Raw genomic sequence first — 8,806 nt, 5'->3', positions numbered from 1 at the left:
CGGAACCACAGAGGAGGAAATCATGCCGTTAAGACTACACCGGGCCGCTGTGGCCAGCGTCCGTTTTCCTAAGTCCAAGGGAATAAGAAATACCACCGGTCTTGGGAAAATGACTTCAATTAACCATAATATTAATCACTATTGCTCCGAACAAAAGTCAAGCTGAGAAATCCCTTGATGGAGATTGTTATAATTGCCCTAACAACGGGAATTAATAGTTCTCCCTGCTTAATTACATGTGACTTAATATTTAAATATAACATTTGCAGAGTTTTAAAGTCTCTTAATCACAGCCATTCATTTTAAATATCTAGCATTTGGAGTGGCGGGGAGCAGACAAACACCTTTTACAGTGTGACTGGTTGCATGTGGCAGGTAACGTCAGCAGAATGTCAGGTATGTATTATGCACGAGGCGCTGTTGACAGGGTCTGTATGCGTCGACCAGAGCAGGTAATTGTGCTTTCCTCGTGCCGCGGGAGGTGAGGAAAGATCTGTTTCACACGAGCTGGAGTCTGAACTTGTAGTTCTCTGACTCATCCATCGGCAACAACGACAGCAGAACTCAGACCCAATTTTCATCGCTACGGTAAAATAAGACAAGTTGCGGTAATGTGCTGTAACGACAGTTGACAGGTTGGTGTGTTGGCCAGGATCACCAACAGTTTTGCTAATCAGCTCATTGTTGAAGTAATTCATCAAGCAAAACAGCCAAACATCGACCTTTTTAAAGTGTAAAAATCTGCAGATTCTTTTCTGTTTTCACATCATCGTTAATTCAATATCATCAGGTTTTGGACTGTTGGTCAGATGGAATTAAGCAATTTGAATCTGTCACCTTGGGCTCTGGCAAACTGTGATGGACATTTTTCAATTGTTAAGACGTTAAATAATCAGCAGATTACTCCACAATGTGAATGTGAACCTCCTTCGTCTTTATTCTGACCAAGAAGCTAATATTTTGTAAAAAAAAATATTTTTCATCTCCGGTCACTCCCTTCTCTCCGCATCGCTGTTGTCATTTAGGAACTCGTGGCATGGCTTCTCGAGGTTCAAGGGTGGCAACCCCAGAGTCCTGGCCGGCAGCCAACAGTGACTCTCCCAATCTGGCCACCTAAATCACCGCCTCGTCTAATTGGCCAAATCACCCGCTGCTCTCAGACCCCCGTTGCTGCGTGGCAAAGGCCTTCTGAGGAATCAGACAATGTTTGCAAACTGCTAATGCTGTGTTTGGTCAGTGTGCAGAGACACTGAACAATTGGGAACATACAGGTTATAAGGGCTAGGGGGGGGGGGGGGGGGGGAGTTAGAGCAGTCTAATTTCATCCATTTAATGTTTAAATATCACAAAACAGTGAGAATAAGTTTTCCAGCTTCAGAGCAATTACTGCAATATACACAAATCAACCAGACACTGGGATGCAGCATTTTCGCCACGCTGTCACTTATCGAGAGTTGACAAGCTGAAATGCTGCGGGGCTGACAAACACACAGACATCCATGGAGAAGCACACACACACACACACACACACACACACACACACACACACACACACACACACACACACACACACACACACAAGTTAAGCAGGCCTTTGGGTCACGCAGTGTGAGTGAAAAACAGAGAGTGGGAGTGAGCGAGCAGCTGCAGGAGCCATGGGGTGAGTCGGGCCTTACGGCGAGCAGCGAGGGGCTGGGGGAGGCTAAGGGAATGGAGGAGGCTGAAGAGGCTGGGGAGGGCTGTGGGGAGACCCGGAGCTAGGGGCTGCCTGTTTAATTGGAGCTCATTTACACAGCAGTGGAGCAGGAGACACCTGAAGGGCCTTCCCTGCCTTATCAGCTAAATGGCTCCCGCTCCACATCTACCACAAGTCGGATTCCTCGTCTCGTTTGTGCACTTTTTTCTCTCTCTCAGAATACCATTCCTGCTTCTCACGTTCCAGTTATTTCTCTGGATTACCTGAACATGCTATCCCCTCAAATATTAGACTCTGAAAGTAAGCTCATTATAAAAGTTATCGAAACAGAGACGGTAGCAGTGAGGAAGTTCTGAGAACAGGTTGTTGACATGCCTCGTAAAGTGAATTATAAATGATCTGTGCCCGCAATGTATTATGCTGCTGTATTGTAATTAAATCAGGCAGTGTTGACAATGATATTACCCGCCATACCGTCTTCCTGTAGCTTTGAAAAAAGAAGGTAGAGGATCGCGAGGTGGAAAACAGACGGGGACGGGGAGGGGGAGTATGATGAGGAGGAAGAGGATGAGGAAGAGGAGCCAAAAGAAGGAACAACTTACTGTAATCATAGTCATGTTCAATCAGACACCTGCTATTAAGTTGATAAATACACTTTTCCCAGTGTGAGTCCGGATACACTGAGTACCCCTAAGGCACTGTTCTGCTCTTTAACTACCTACTCTGCCTGGCTTCTTCACTCAACCACTGACTCTCTTCCCATTAGCTCAACATTTCACCCGGTCTCACAAGATGTCCCCAAAATCCACTCCTTATTGGGCACTGTATGATTGACTAAATGTAGTCCTCAACAGTGCGACTGGGAACCGATTTGGTGAGTGGTTTTTCCGGCTGTTGGGGAGTGAAAGGGTAGGGATTTGGGGACATTTTTAGTCCATTAGTAAGTACTATTTTGTCCTTTTTTTCCCCTTCATGCTTACGGTAATAAGAAAAAATGGGAGCGGGTTGTGTGTGTGTGTGTGTGGCGAGGGTGGGGGTGCGGAGAGGTTGTTGTGTTTGAGGCAGGGAGGGCGCACAGACAAAGCTTAATCTCTTGTCTCGCCTCTTCAGCTCCAGTCGGTGCCCACATGCTGGTGACGGGGCCAAGAGGATGCCTCCTGTAGAGAGTCTTACTCAGCACGGTGTCATGGCCGCCACGACACCTGATAAACATTAAGTACAGCCCGTGATACCTAAGTGTTATTGTTGTTTATTCATTTTATGTCCCTTCAGTGTTTTACAGTCATCTCAGCTCGTTTGGGGAAGATAAGGGAGCGATACACGGGGTTAGCATGTCTTTAAAATGACTTTTCTCTGGACCAGGAGAGAGTGTCACATAATTGAATTAATTCCAGGTTTCAATGGGCTCTGGGATTTAATTGGCCAAGTTACCCAGATATTTTGTAATCCTGCTTTGTGTGTCTGGCACCTGCACTTGGACGAAATACCTTCCAGCATCTTTGGTCTTTCTGGCAAGTACTACAGCCCGTGTGTGGCTGCCTCTGGCATGATCACAGGCCATGGGGACGTGGTGAGGCTGCTGTGTGCAGCAAATACAATCTGATTAATGATAAGAACAAACACTTTGCAAGCTTCTAATTCCCCCCCCAAAAAATTTGGCAAAATAAAGTTGCTCAAACATCATCATCAAATATAATTTCTCCCTCAGTGAATGAGCTCATAAGCATCCCATGATCAGCAGTGGAGCAATATTGTATTTGGGTCGTCTAAAATTCCTTGCATCAATATTATGAATGATCTGAAGAATGGACAAAACAAACTTGTGGAACCAGCGTGGTTAAACGCCAGACTTCCCAAAGTTATTGCAATCTAAACTTGCTTTGAAACATGAATATCCTGTGTACATTGTGTCGAAAATGTTTTCCTCAAGTCCCTCTGAGCCTTTTTAAGGAAAATTCATAACTTTGTGGTCAAAGTTCAGAACCATCCCCGGCTCGAACATCTGAAAAAAAAAAGAAAAGTGGCAAAACATTCAATTCCCCTCTTAAAATCGCACATGTCACTGATTGAGTTGCAAACTGGCTCGGACAAGATGCGTCTGGAGGCATCGGAGGGGGGTCTCTCTCTCCATTTTTTTCTCCCACTCTTCCATCCCTCTCTCTTTCCCTATCTATCCATCGGCTGAGTGAAATTCATCATCTGTTGCGAGGGCGCGGCGCATGATAAGCATGCAAGTGGGTGAGATGTGCCACTATATCACCGGGAATGAATGAACGACCTCACTCTGACCCGACCAGGGGAGGAAAACACATGTTCTGCTGGTCTTGGCTGGCTGGCTACCTGCAGAGAGGGTTGGGATTCTTCCAGCAGGAGGGATGGGGGGGGGGGGGGGAGATGGTGGGATGGAGGAGGAAGACAGTCGGTCTCCATGTGTCTGCGGCGCCGTCACATTAACTTGGAGAGGATGTTGACATATTGTCTTTTTGTTCAGACATGGCTGGTGTCTCGTTGAAAAGGGTTAAATTATTTAAGATGCATGAAAGTTAGTGGATGAATTTGGGTGTTGAGGGATTCTGGAGGGATGGAAAGTGTGGTGCATTGTTAAACTTGTTACGGGGAACAATGTGTGAGAGTGTTAACCTCTGCCACAACCCAATAGACATTTAACATGGTGTTATAAAGCTGCTAAGCTCTCTTAGTCTCAGCTCACACTGCAAATCCTGTGTTTCCTGCTATTAGCCCAGCAAGCTCTTTGGCTACCTATTGTTTTTTTATTACATTTAAAGCATTTTCCACTCCCTAAATCTTTGTGGGTGGATGGGAACTCTTTGTCCTCCAACACCTCAGTTCAGAATCCAGTTTCCATACTTTCTCCACCCATGTTCCATTGAAATGCAGCTCTGTTTTTACTACTGGTGAGTTTGTATGCATCTGTGCGCCCTTATGTGTGTGTGTGCGAGATGGAGCAGTCAGCCACACTTAAAAAACCTCAGTTTAAGGTAATCCAGCATGCACATATGTGTGCACATGTTGCTGCACTCATGCATTCAGTTTGTTACAACGCACGCTCATGCACGTACACTGTGTATGTGTGTTTGCAGAGCGTTCCGTTTTGCCTTTGAGAATATGTTACGCACACGGAGAAGCGCGGTTTGCACCACCACCAAGAGCTCATACAGTGCAGCTACCTGACTGTGTTTCAGTGTCACACTGCTACAAGCTGTGGAGAGGGGGGCCTTGGCCTCGTGTCTGGACATGGAGCTGGAGAATGTAGAAAAAAGGCGGCATGTGGCAGTGGAGGTATGGATGGATACGGGAGGGGCGTGGTCAGTGGATAAAGAGGCCGATTCCTGTTGCCTGGGCTGTGGGACGCAGGCGGAAAAAAAAGGGGTTGGTAAGGGGGCTGCTGGAGGCGGTCCGCATCGCGCCTTTATTTACTTTGACCCCAGGTCCGCGGGAGGCCCGAGGAGGGCACATGCCAGACTCCCCAGGCGGGCAGAGCTGCCCTGCCCTCTCGCTCACCTCCCTGCCCGCCCCTCTGTCTCCAGTTAGATATATGTGTGTGTTTGGGGGCCAGGGCTGCATGAGCGCCGATGATACTCCTCTCCTCTTTTCTTTCATATCCCTGTTAAGACAGTTGGTCTCAGCTGGAATAAGGTTTGGATAAGAGTGTTTGCTTTTGAAAAAGCATTCCTCAAAATCTTGTCCTACATTAACGGTATAATTTATGATCCAGATCATTGAATGAGTGATTTTATTGTGACAGAGTACAAGTCCTGTGCACCGAATGTTAATGGCAATAGTTGTATTACTCTTTCAAACGTTATTTCATTTATGTTTAACTCAGTCTATCTCTTTATTAAAGAAGAGGCGTCAATATATGTGAGGTTGGGTGATACTGCACATTACTTTTTTCTCTTCCGCGTTTCAACATAAACCAATTATGATTAATTTCGAAGCTTCTCCACAATAGCTGGAGGGATATATTGTAAGACAAATTAATTTCCCAGTCACAAGCAACAAGACACATTAAACTTTAATCTTAAATAAATGTGACACGTGTTATTTGAGGATGCAATTTTATAAATGCGGATAAATAATTGGTAAATTATGCACAGGCCTCATCAATCCCTTCCTTAATAAAATCACAATTAGAAGCAGAAATAGAGGCTGATGGGAAGGAGAAAGAGAGCAGTGGCTCTAAAGATGCTAATTATTCTAATGAGGCAAAGTGTACCTGCCTGATGTCAATGTCATCACAGTAGTAATTATTACCATGGTAATGCTATTGCCACGGCGAATCAGAGTGTGATTTATTTCGTTAAAGCAATTAAGCGTTGTGATTGGAAATACAAACATAACTGCACATTTAAACCGATTTTTCACTTTTATTGGCCTTTTTCATTTTCGGCGCACATTCCTCGCTGCAACCTTTGACCCGACCCTCCCCAGTCCCCAGCCTCCGTGGCAGCATTCAAATAGTTCAATTAGAAGGAATCACATTTGGGCTCATGTTTCTTCAGATTGTTATTGTCAAAGAAAAGCTTTCAGACTCAAGGAAATTAATGAAGGCAACAACAGATCCTCGAAGCAATCATCTCGGCAACTAACATGCCAGTTGTAATAAAAAAAAAGAGTGTTTATTAGGCACACTTTTATTGTTTTTTTTAAAAATAAAACCATCCTTTTCCACCCTGACTTGTCTGCCAGAGGAGCTTAGCCTGACGCTGACATCATGTAGTGACTGCTTTTATTTTTTTTAGTATTGAGGGAATTAGAATGGAGAAGTCTTGTTTAGTGAGTGGACGGTTAATTGATTGTCAAATCATGTCGTCGTGTAGAGGGTAACTGAGAATGACTCCGGGGCAAATACATCCTCAAGAACACGGTGCCCTCCTGCCCGGTGAGCTCAGCGGAGTCAGTCGCAGCACAGTGGCAGTGCTGAAAATGTCACCCCAAGATGATAGTCATATTCCATTACAGCTATCGCTCAATATCGTCATGCGGGGCAAATTATAGCATTTCAACAGAGCATAAAGAAACAAAGGAAAAGCCATATGGATGTAAAAAAGGAACTGGGATTATTTTTGCGAGGACTTCATAACTCTCAAATAGTGCTTTATTTGTGGATTTGATAGTTAATCATGATTTCAAAATCGCATTTACACTCTCCAAAGAATAAAGGAGGGGGGGGGGAGTTCAAAAAATGAAAATAGACACGTTTTGTGTTGAGAGTAACATGCTGTGACATATTGAATGACCATTACTCCACTGTAAACCGCTTTGCTATTGAAAGCTGAAGCCAGTGACAAAATCTATCCAATTCCAGTGGTCGTAAGTACTCCCAATGTATTGGACTTCTATGGGGACGCGAATGAAGCTGCTGGGCATCCAGCAAATTTCAGTTCCATCTTGTTTCTTGCCGAAAGGCTCTGGCGTGGGCCTGTGGTTGCCAGGCGCCTCCTGAGGTGACTCTATCAGAGCCAGTCAAGCCTGAAATCAATCACTCACACCCATCAAAGGCTGCCCTGCACCACCATTGTGACTGAGCCATCTGGGCCTCAGTACACTGTCTACATTTATCTCTATGAACTATACGTGTGCATTCTTCGCTTGTGCGCGTCTATATTTGTGTGCTTTCTTTCCGTATGAGCTTGAAAAGTGAAGGAGTAAAAATGAATAACTGCATTGCATTTCCAAGCCATAAGCATTGGCTGTTGTGAATGCAGGAGGAAGCCGGGGTAGGCCTTAGCATCCATCACACAAGCGTGCTCCTTTACACCTGTTCACAGCCCTCTACTACACGCCTCTCCTGCACGGTATCATCTGCTTGAACTAGTTTTCCTGTGTGGAGGCCCTTCTCCTTTGGCCCCAGCTTTGGTCAGTCTCCTGGTCTCCAGTCCATCCTCTCAGTGCTGAGCGCTAACTGCCCCAGCACTGGCAGGCAGAGTGGAGTGGAGCGGCGCTGTTTGTGTGTATGTGTAAGTATGTATGTGTGTGTGTGTGTGTGTGTGTGTGGCAGCTGCCATTGGAGGGCAGTAGAGTACCAGCGCATCCATCTCTATCAAATTGGTCCCCGTAGGCCCAGAGGGTGCCCGAGTGTAAAGCACTACTTAGAGGGATGTTGGGAGCATAGAGACAGGCTGGGGAAACGTGGACAGGTCAGGCCAACACTGGGCTCCAGTGGCTCTATGGACTCTGTGAAGTATGAGCGCTTCCACTCAAAGAAAAGGTATTCAAGGTATGACATTAAATAAAAAGTAAAGAAAAATAGTAGCAATTAATGCCACTGTGAAACTATGTATTTACATATTTGCATTTTAGCCAGTAGATCATATTTTAAGATATGCCTAATGTGTAATATCCTCATACTGTATACTATTGAGTGTGGTCATCAATATAGAGTTCTGCACATGAAGTTGCAAATCATGACGTATTTCCAAAGTGTCACAAAACATGCTTCAATTTCAAAATGATATGCAAACTCTCAGATTATAAAGCAAATCTTTTTTTAATCATAAAGTTATTCTCTATGTCCTTTGAGCAAATACGTCCCTGTCAGTTTAGCAGAAGGTCAGCACTATTCAGCATTATTCAGCCAGGACCAGTAGATGAGCTTCAACACCATCATTCAAAAGCCTTTTAGAAATAGAAAAAGTCACTGGTACTTCTACCATTTCACCCTCTAATCCTTTTTTCATTATCTGTTCATTAACGTAAGGATAACTGTCACATGTATCATTCAAATCTCCCCATAATATTTGGCCCTGTAATCTACCTTATTGTAAAATGACCCTTAAACCTCATTTAATACTTTTACAGACTCACTGTAATGCCAATACCTACGCTTCCAGATTGAAAGTCATTTTTTTTTAAATCTCGAATAGCTAACATAAATTAAATATACATTTCTAACACTTCTAAACTAGTTAAAAAGTGTATATTTTCAACTCACAGCACAGTGATGTTTTATTTTAAGAATATTTTCTAAATAGTCTGAATAACCAGAAGCATTCATTTCCATCATGTGTAAAGTTTATTTATGCAACATTGCATTTAAATTTAAATGGCACCATGACATATATACTACATCACATATATAGTTTGCTT

The sequence above is a fragment of the Anarrhichthys ocellatus genome, unplaced genomic scaffold (assembly GCF_004355925.1).
Source record: "Anarrhichthys ocellatus isolate YVR2014 unplaced genomic scaffold, GSC_Weel_1.0 scaffold10, whole genome shotgun sequence".
NCBI lineage: Eukaryota > Metazoa > Chordata > Actinopteri > Perciformes > Anarhichadidae > Anarrhichthys > Anarrhichthys ocellatus.
Note: the sequence above shows the minus strand (reverse complement) of the source record.